The sequence below is a fragment of the Oryx dammah genome, unplaced genomic scaffold, assembly GCF_014754425.2.
Source record: "Oryx dammah isolate SB20612 unplaced genomic scaffold, SCBI_Odam_1.1 HiC_scaffold_11210, whole genome shotgun sequence".
NCBI lineage: Eukaryota > Metazoa > Chordata > Mammalia > Artiodactyla > Bovidae > Oryx > Oryx dammah.
Window position 1 is genome coordinate 6,406,561 of NW_024080603.1, and position 10,443 is coordinate 6,417,003.

The 10,443-nt window shown below is 40.9% G+C and overlaps 1 non-coding gene across 1 annotated transcript; it reads right to left on the minus strand.

The window, feature by feature from the left end:
- Nucleotides 1-9,860: 9,860 nt before the first annotated feature.
- Nucleotides 9,861-9,932, minus strand: TRNAS-GGA. The gene has a single exon. It is a non-coding gene; the product is annotated as a tRNA-Ser (tRNA).
- Between the last annotated feature and the right edge of the window lie 511 nt (nt 9,933-10,443).

Genomic DNA, 10,443 nt, shown 5'->3' on the forward strand with positions numbered 1-10,443 from the left:
CCAGAGATTTCCATAAGCTAAACAACAGAGAGAGTCCCAGCACTGCCTCTTTCCCCTCATAGGAGAGCAGCAATCCCAACCCAGGAGCTGCCAGCTTTATAAAGTCTTATGACAGCCAACCTACTTGGAAAGAATGGGTTTCTATCCTCACAACCCGTTCATTCCCACTGCTACTCTAACACTGGCCATTCCTGCTCTTGAGCACATACCACAAGGCAGCACTTGAACGGTCAGTCTCACCAGCAACCAGAACCAGTGACAGCCCGGTTCAGCATGTTTTAGTAGCAAACTCTTAATATTGCTGAGAAAATGGAAACCATCTGCTGTTCTCACACCCAGCCAGAAACTGCCACTCTACATGTCCAAATGGTCTGACTGAACTTCTGGACCACCAGACATGAGCTCCCTAACAGAATAAAGTCAGACAAGATGTCTTTTTGGTATCAAGGGCCACTGTGATTTTCTGGCTTTGCACGCAAGTTGGATGACTTGCAACAGACTTTGCAAACAACAACTCCACAGCTCATAGCTAATGATACAGCCTTAGCATTCATTTTTATCTTATGGAACATGGCCTCACCTTCTTCATCTCTCCTGATTTCTTCTTCATCTACCTATCTGTGTATCATCTATCTATCTGCCTAACTACCTATCAATTTACCCATCTGTCCATCCATTCACCCATCTCCCCATGCACTTATCTACATATCTCCTATCTATTTATATTCCTATTAACCCAACTTCCTTTCTGTATTGGTTTCCTAGGGATGCTGTAACACATACCACAGACTAAGAATAAATATATTTTTTCACAGTCCTAGAGGCTAGATGTACCCACTCCAGTGTTCTTGCCTGGAGAATCCCAGGGACGGGGGAGCCTGGTGGGCTGCCATCTATGGGGTCACACAGAGTTGGACATGACTGAAGCGACTTAGCAGCAGCAGCAGCAGAGGCTAGATGTATGAAATCAAGGTTTCAGCAGGGCTGGAGCCCTGGGAGGGCTATGAAAGAGAATCTGACCTGCCTCTCTCCTAGCTTCTGGTGGCTTGCTGACAGTCACTGGCATCTTTACCTAAGGATGCAGCACTTTGATCTCTCATTTCACCTTCACGTGACATTCTCCCTGTATGTGTCTGTCTCTGTGTCTCAATTTTTCCCTTTCATAAGGACATTGGTTTAGGGTCCAGTCTAATGACTTCATCTTAACTTGATCATCTGTAAAGTCCCTATTTCCAAATAAGGTCACATTCACAGGCACTAGGGATTAAGACTTTAACATTTTGGGGGAGACACAGTTCAATCCATAACACTCTGTCCAATGCAAGGTTCTCCAACTTTTCTCATCAAGCCCCACGTTAGCAGGTTAAAGGGAAACCACAACCCCTTGGCTTCAGTTATTCCCACATATAAGTGACAAATGAAGCCAGTAATAAGAGTGAATATAGGGTTTAGGAAAATTACACACAAATTTACATTAGCAATAGGACTATGGGTGATATGTATCTGAATTATATTCATATTTAAATACCTAGTTGTTAGAAAATTATTGCATCAACAGAAACTTAAGGTTAACCAATAAATCCACAGAAAATTTTAACTGATATACAAAGATAAGCTAAAAATTATTTATAATTAAAAAACTAGAATAAGAGTTATACAAAGCAGTGAATCACTCAAGACCACACTGGTGATTGATAGGTGCCTTGATAAAAGAGTCCTTCCTGAAAAAATTTAAAAATCCAATTGTTTGCATTTGCACTCTGCAACAGGACTTTGCAACTGTGCTAAACATTATGGGACTCAAGCTTCTTAAAGATAATTGAAAAATCATGCTGAGTCAACTGTAGAAATGCCAGAGTTTTTGCAGACGTCCAGGTGACCATCCATACTGGAGTCATATGAATAACACCCTCTGGAAATACACATGGACCACAACTATGATGTCATATAAACTAGCCCTGAGAAACACACCAGTTTAAATTATAAAAATAAAGTATTTTCCTTCTAATGCCAAAGAAAGGCAATGCCAAAGAATGTTCAAACTACCACAAAATTGCACTCATTTCACATGTTAGCAAAGTAATGTTCAAAATTCTCCAATCCGGTCTTCAACAGTACGTAAACCAAGAACTTTCAGATGTTTAAGCTGGATTTAGAAAAGGCAGAGGAACCAGAGATCAAATTGCCAACATCCACTGGATCATAGAAAAGCAAGAGAATTCCAAAAATACATCATTTTTGCTTCATTGACTACACTAAAGTCTTTGACTGTGTGGATCACAACAAACTGTGGAAAATTATTCCAAAGCTGGGAATACTGGACCACCTTACTGCCTGCTGAGAAACCTGTATGCAGGTCAAGAAGCAACAGTTAGAACTGGACATGGAAGGACAGACTTCCATTGACAGACTTCCAAGGACAGACTTTCACACAAAATTGGGAAAGGAGTACATCAAGGCTGTATATTGTTACCCTGCTTATTTAACTTATATGCAGAGTACATCATGCAAAATGCCAGGCTGGATGAAGCACAAGCTGGAATCAAGATTCAGTTCAGTTCAGTTCAGTTCAGTCGCTCAGTCGTGTCCGAGTCTTTGAGACCCCATGAATTGCAGCACGCCAGGCCTCCCTGTCCATCACCATCTCCCGGAGTTCACTCAGACTCACATCCCTCGAGTCCATGATGCCACCCAGCCATCTTATCCTCGGTCGTCCCCTTCTCCTCCTGCCCCCAAACCCTCCCAGCATCAGAGTCTTTTCCAATGAGTTGACTGTTCGCATGAGGTGGCCAAAGTACTGGAGCTTCAGCTTTAGCATCATTCCGTCCAAGGAAATCCCAGGGTTGATCTCCTTCGGAATGGACTGGTTGGATCTCCTTGCAGTCCAAGGGACTCTCAAGATTCTTCTCCAACACCACAGTTCAAAAGCATCAATTCTTCGGTGCTCAGCCTTCTTCACAGTCCAACTCTCACATCCATACATGACCACTGGAAAAACCATAGCCTTCACTAGATGGACCTTAGTCGGCAAAGTAATGTCTCTGCTTTTGAATATACTATCTAGGTTGGTCATAACTTTTCTTCCAAAGAGTAAGCGTCTTTTAATTTCATGGCTGCAATCACCATCTGCAGTGATTTGGGAGCCCAAAAAAATAAAGTCTGACACTGTTTCCACTGTTTCCCCATCTATTTCCCATGAAGTGATGGGACCAGATGGCAACTTTTTCACTCCCCTCTTTCACTTTCAACAAGAGGTTTTTTAGTTCCTCTTCACTTTCTGCCATAAGAGTGGTGTTATCTGCATTTCTGAGGTTACTGACATTTCTCCCAGCAATCTTGATTCCAGCTTGTGTTTCTTCCAGTCCAGCATTTCTCATGATGTACTCTGCATAGAAGTTAAATAAGCAGGGTGACAATATACAGCCTTGACATACTCCTTTTCCTATTTGGAACCAGTCTGTTGTTCCATGTCCAGTTCTAACTGTTGCTTCCTGACCTGCATAGAGATTTCTCAAGAGGCAGGTTAGGTGGTCTGGTATTCCCATCTCTTTCAGAATTTTCCACAGTTTATTGTGATCCACACAATCAAAGGCTTTGGCATAGTTAAGAAAGCAGAAATAGATGTTTTCCTGGAACTCTCTTGCTTTTTTGATGATCCAGCGGATGTTGGCAATGTGATCTCTGGTTCCTCTGCCTTTTCTAAAACCAGCTTGAATATCTGGAAGTTCACGGTTCACGTATTGTGGAAGCCTGGCTTGGAGAATTTTGAACATTACTTTACTAGTGGGAGAAATATCAATAACCTCAGATATGCAGATGACACCATCCTTATGGCAGAAAGTGAAGAAGAACTAAAGAGCCTCTTGATGAAAGTAAAAGAGGAAAGTGAAAAAGTTGGCTTAAAGCTCAACATTCAGAAAATGAATGTCATGGCACCTGGTCCCATCACTTCATGGCAAAGAGATGGGGAAACAATGGAAAGAGTGACAGACTTTATTTTGGGGGGCTCCGAAATCACTGCAGATGTTGACTGCAGCCATGAAATTAAAAGACGCTTGCTCCTTTGAAGAAAAGTTGTGACCAACCTAGATAGCATATTAAAAAGCAGAGACATTACTTTGCCAACAAAATTCCATATAGTCAAAGCTATGGTTTTTCCAGAAGTCACATATAGATATAAGAGTTGGACCATAAAGAAGGCTGAGCACCAAAGAATTGATGCTTTTGAACTGTGATGTTGGAGAAGACTCTTGAGAGTCCCTTGAACTGCGAGGAGATCAAGCCAGTCAATCCTAAAGGAAATCAATCCTGAATATACACTGGAAGACTGATGCTGAAGCTGAAGCTCCAATACTTTGGCCACCTGATGCAAAGAGGTGGCTCTTTAGAAAAGACCTGGATGCTAGGAAAGACTGAAGACTGGAGAAGGAAGAGATGACAGAACATGAGATGGTTGGATGGAATTACCTACTCAGTGGACATGAGTTTGAGCAAGCTCTGGGAGATAGTGAAGAACAGGGAAGCCTGGCATGCTGTAGTCCATGGGGTTAGAAAGAGCTGGACACTACTGAATATCTGAACAACAAGAAGTCTATAATGATTCTCAGTTTCTAGTAACTAGCTCCTAATTGCTTTTAAAAATGATGGGTTATGTAATTAATATAATTTACCTAGAAGAAATAAAATGCTTGTTTAAATTAGTTCACAAGCACTGTATTGTGAATGACTGGTTGAGCTCTATTAATAAACAGTCCATGAGATCAAACCCTCCTCTTTACAAAGAGTGGCCACCACTTTCAATCACATGACTACAGCAAGATAAGCTATTTCAAAGAATATAACACTTATCATAACTCCTGGCCACCTCTGATAGGTCCACGTCTGTGTATCGAAACCAAGTTGAACCAGTGAGTCATTTTTCAGAAGACAAACAAGAAGTAAAATAGAAGAAAATATAAAAATTACAACATTTGTTGCATGCTTACTCTATTTCAATGGCTATTCTAAGAATTGTCTATATAATAACTCATTTAATCCCATTCTGTAGGAGCTGTTAATACTCCCATTTTACACATAAGAGTGCTAAGGATCACGGAGGTTAAGTTACTTGCCCAAACTTAAACAGCTAGTAAATAGCAAAGTCATAACTCAAACCAGACCGTTTAGTTCAATAAGCCATTCCTTTGTCCAGCGTTGTATCCTACTTCTTTGATCTTGAGAGATACAGAAGAGGAGAAAGTTCTACTATGGCTGATGCGCTCCATGTAACAAGGAACATGAGAGAGAGAGAACATAATAGTGCAGGGGACAGACAAAGTAGATCACATTAAAGTTCCTGTTTCCAGTTATTCTGCAGACAAAAAACAAGTTTCTGTTCTAGGACCCCAAGAGATTCTCTAGTGTTTGTATGATAGGCAAACAAGTCTAACTAACAAAACAATTAAATTTTTTTTTTCTCTAGCTTCTATTCCTTTGCCTCTTTGGAAAAGAGATAAAATTTTCATGGGTTTCTGTTTATAAAAGCATATGATTTAGGATACTTCTACCAAGATGGTGTCCATGGAGCAGAAACAATAGCATCAACTGAGAGTTTGTGAGAAATGCAAAATCTCAGGCCCTCTCCCAGATCTACTGAAACAGAGCTAGCATTTTAACATGGTTGCCAGGTGATATATATGAATATTAAATTTAAGAAACCCTGATCTGAATAACCTTAAAAACCCTTCCATCTAAAGCATCCAGAGGAGCATGATAACAACATTCCATTTACACACATGAAGTAAAAGTAAAAGAAGAGCTCTGAAATGAAGAGGGAACCTAAACAACTGAAATTCAGTAGATGCTGAAATGGTAAATGGAGCTAAAGTTTTGTTGATACCAGGAAATAGAGAATGAGGGGTGGTTCTAGAAAGATTAGTATATTAAGAGCCATACAGTGATGAACTTTAGCTTGGGAAAGTCAAGGTGCTGAAACAGACTCCACACAAAGAGGACATCCTCAAAGGGATCCGCTTTTGAGAAAGACTGGATCAGGAAGAGAACATTTTAAACATCTAAAGGACAAACCTATTTGTTGAAGTAACAGAACTTTAGGAAATGAATACATAATGCATAGGTAGAGCAGCAGATTCAAAATCTGAAGAGGAAGATGGATGTGAAGAAAGGATTAAGGATGAAACCAATATAAATAGAGATACAAACCATGAAAGTGAGCTTCAGGAGAGCAGAAGAGAATGAGAAGGTCCAGAATATATCTTTAAAGAGGCCAGCAGGAGGGAAAGGAGGAAACAAGAAAGAGGCAATATTGAAAAAGATAATAGCTGTGACTTTTTCACAGCTGATAAAAGAATCCTTAGTTACAGGAACCCTAATGAGTCTCAAGTAGAATTAATACAGCAAAATCTATATACATCAGCCCTCAGCCTGAAACTACAAGAAAACAACAAAATGTGAAAAGGCCAGAGTAAAATGATCAATTATTTATCAAGGGACACTAATTATTAGACTGACAACAGACTTCTCAATGACAACAACAGAAGAAAACAATTCGGCATCTTCCAAGTACTGAGAAAAATGAGCCATCATTCCAAACTTTAAATGCAGCCAAACCATAATTTCAAAAGAGCAAAATTCATTTTCAGGGCTTCCCAGGTGGTGCTGATGGTAAAGAACCCACCTGCCAATGCAGGCAGACATGAGAGATGGGGGTTTGACCCCTAGGATCATCCCCTGGCATCATCTCTGGGTTGGGAAGATTATCCCCTGGAGGAGGGCATGGCAACCCACTCCAGTATTCTTGCCTGGAGATCTAGCCCTTAATCCTGTAACCTAAAAGTTTAAAAAGTGTCTATGATTCTCTCCATCCGTGAACAGTATCACCACCGATTAGAAGGCAAGAACATACCAGAAAATGCCTTCTGATGACAAAATGATGACTCCTACACTGAGCAGTGTCTCTGGTGGAAATCACCCCTTTGTGGAAAATGAACAGAATCTTAGGTACTGAGTCAGGAAATTTGCATCCAAGCCCTACTGAAAAGTGGCCATGGGACTTTGGACAATTTACCCTGGTTTCTTGTGTATAAAAAGCAGCAAGTGAGCTCTTCACCTTTACAACTCCAGTTTCTATTTTTCTGATTTCTCCCTGCACCTTCCTGACTGATGTGAATTGGCATTTACCCAAGGACCACACACGATTATTTCACAAAATATAATCAATATTGTTGTTCAGTCACTCAGTAATGTCCAGCTCTTTGCAAACCCATGGACTACAGTGTGCCAGGCCTCCCTGTTCTTCACCAGCTCCCTGAGTTTGCGCAAACTCATTCCCATTTAGTTAGCAATGTCATCTAACCATCAAGATGGTTTCACACTTTCACTGCAAAAATCTCAAACTGAAAATCTCAGTCGAACAAATACAAAGTGGCAGACTGCTGCAGCTGCTAAGTTGCTTCAGTCATGTCTGACTCTGTGTGACCCCATAGACAGCAGCCCACCAGGCTCCTCTGTCCCTGGGATTCTCCAGGCAAGAATACTGGAGTGGGTTGCCATTTCCTTCTTCAATGCATGCATGCATGCTAAGTTGCTTCGGTCATGTCAGACTCTGTGCAACCCTATGGACAGCAGCCCAGCAGGCTCTTCTGTCCACGGGATTCTCTAGGCAAGAATACTGGAGTGGTTTGACATTTCCTTCTCCAACAGAGTGGCAGACTAGAAACTCTTTATATCAACTTCTCCCCTGGAGTTGGCAACCCACTCCAGTTTTCTGGCCTGGAGAATTCTACGGACAGAGGAGCCTGGCAGTACAGTACAAGGGGTAACAGAAAGTCGGACATGACTAAGCGTCTTTCACTTCACTTCACTTCATATCAACTTCTCAAAAGAAAAACTCCTAAAAGTTCAAATTTCAAGACAATTCTACCCTTACCTTGCACCTCATGCCTACACTAAAAAGTCATAACTCTTCTGAGTTTTGCCACATTAGGCTGATGAGACTCACCAAGACTCCTATGAATTTCCATCTTCCTGGCACCACCCCAGACTTGTTCTTCCTTCTAAACACATTAGCACTTTCTTTGTGATTTAAGTTACCATGCTCCTACTTCCCACAGAGAATGAAAAAGATGATTTATCATTTTGCCTTTAATGGGTACAAGAAATATTGAATTCTTCTGGCCCAAAAGTACATTTCCCACAGGGGATCATCTTAAATCTTAATTACAAGTTTATGTATTATTCAGGCAATGCTAGAAACTTAGCTTTGGGTTAGTATTACACCATTAGTCTTCATTCGCTCCTTCTTGGATTTTCCCCTCACTTCCAAATGATGGTCATTCCGGTCTTGTTGCTTTTTTAATTACACTTCAGTTACAATCACCTTTTCCCCAGAGCGCCTGACTTTCTCTGGCCGAATGCCCACGACTTCTTCAACAAAAGGGCTTGACTCCACTGGGCTTCTTGCTGACAAGCGTTAGGCATACATACAAACAGGCTGTTTATCGCAACAGAAGTGATCTCTCATAGGGAAGGGTCAACGACTTAATACAAAGAGAGTTCTCTTCTCACAGCATATATTTGAGTACATACACATGCACACACTCTCACACTCAAAGATTTTTAAAAAGGCAGACAACTCTTCACCAGCTGCTCAGATATGCTATTTATTGGCTTTATTAAAAGCCTAAGATTTGCATCACTAGCTAATGCTTGTCAAGAGCTTTCTGTGCAAGGTTATCTCACTACACACCTGAGCCCTTTAGCACTGCTCTCTGTACCACTTCACGGCTTTCCCCTTATGTCTCCAGGGTGCTCTCTGCACTTGATTCTCCATGTGCTGTGAAGTCTTTGTAAGTGAGCCTTTTACATCTTTCTCTACAGGGTGTAATGAACAAACTTCCCATCCCCTTGGTCTCTCTCAGAAAGTACCCTAAAATCAAAGAATTCAATTTGAAAATGATGCCACTCCTAGCAAGATACAAAAAGGTCAACCCAAGAGCTGTTAGGACTTCTGTTTTGTTGTGTGATGCTATGCTTTCCTTAGGACAGAAAAGACCCAAATACTCCAAAGCACGATCATGGAAATCAATCACTCCAAACACACAAAGCCAGGAACGTGCTAACAAAAGAAACATTCTTTCCCTTTTTAGAGTCTTTCTTTTTTTGACGTATGATTTTCATACGGTTAAGTGTACATTATTAACTCTATAGCTAAGTAAACTTTTACTTTATTTACTTTTTACCTGTGTATGCATCACCCAGATCAAGATATAGGCCTTTATGTCACTCCAGAAAATTCCCTGCACCTCTTCCCAGGGCAATACTCACCTCTACACTGACACCCTCTACACTGACTTTAATCATCATTGATTATTTTTGTCTGCCTTTAACTTCACATATATGGAATCACACAGGGTGTACACGTTCTTGCCTGGTTTCACTAGTCTGAAAGAATGCTTTTGAGATTGAGCCATGTTTCTGTGTTTATGCCTCCCCTTTTTCCATGGCTGCATAGCAGCAGTCCACTTCATAAATGCATTATACTACAGCTTGCTCCTACATTCTCCTACCATATGACATTTGTATTCTTTCCAGGTTGGGGCTAACTAAAGCTTCAAAAAACATTTTATATGCCTTTTGGTAAATGCAGATGCTCACTTTTCTTGGAAATATACGTGGAAATAGAATTGCTGTGTCACAAGATCGGAATATGTTTGGTTTTAAAGTGAAAGTGAAAGTGAAGTCGCTCAACCGTGTCCGACTCTGTGCGACCCCATGGACTATAGCCTACCAAGCTCCTCCCTCCACGGGATTCTCCAGGCAAGAGTACTGGAGTGGGTTGTCATTTCCTTCTCCAGGGGATCTTCCCAACCCAGGGATCGAACCTGGGTCTCCTGCATTCCAGGCAGACACTTTAACCCCTGAGCCACCAGGGCCTTTTGGTAAATATAGATGCTCATTTTTCTCGGAAATATACGTGAAAATAGAATAGCTGTGTCACAAGATCGGAGTATGTTTGGCTTTAACAGATGCCAACTAAGTTTTCCAAAGTAACTGAACCAGTTTACACTCCCCTCAGCAACTTCAGCGGCTCCGTTATCCCCTAATGTTCTCAGTATTTTAACTACAGACATTCTATGGTTTCGTTCTGTTCTCTCATGGTGGCATTCACTCGAGTTATATGCTTTACCTTTATTGATTTACTGATGCTTAATATCTATGCATGCTGGCTATGAGTCCTTTGTCAGATTTGTGGGTGTGTGTGTATATGTGTGTAAATATACACACACATAATGAATGTCTTTACTCAGTGTGAGGCTTGCCCACTTTCTTAATGATATCTTCTGATGAACAGAAGTTCTTACTTTTAATGAAGTTTAATATATCTTCTTTTCTCTTCTTTTATAGCTTAATGCATTTTGGGGGTCTTATTGAAGTAATCTTGCC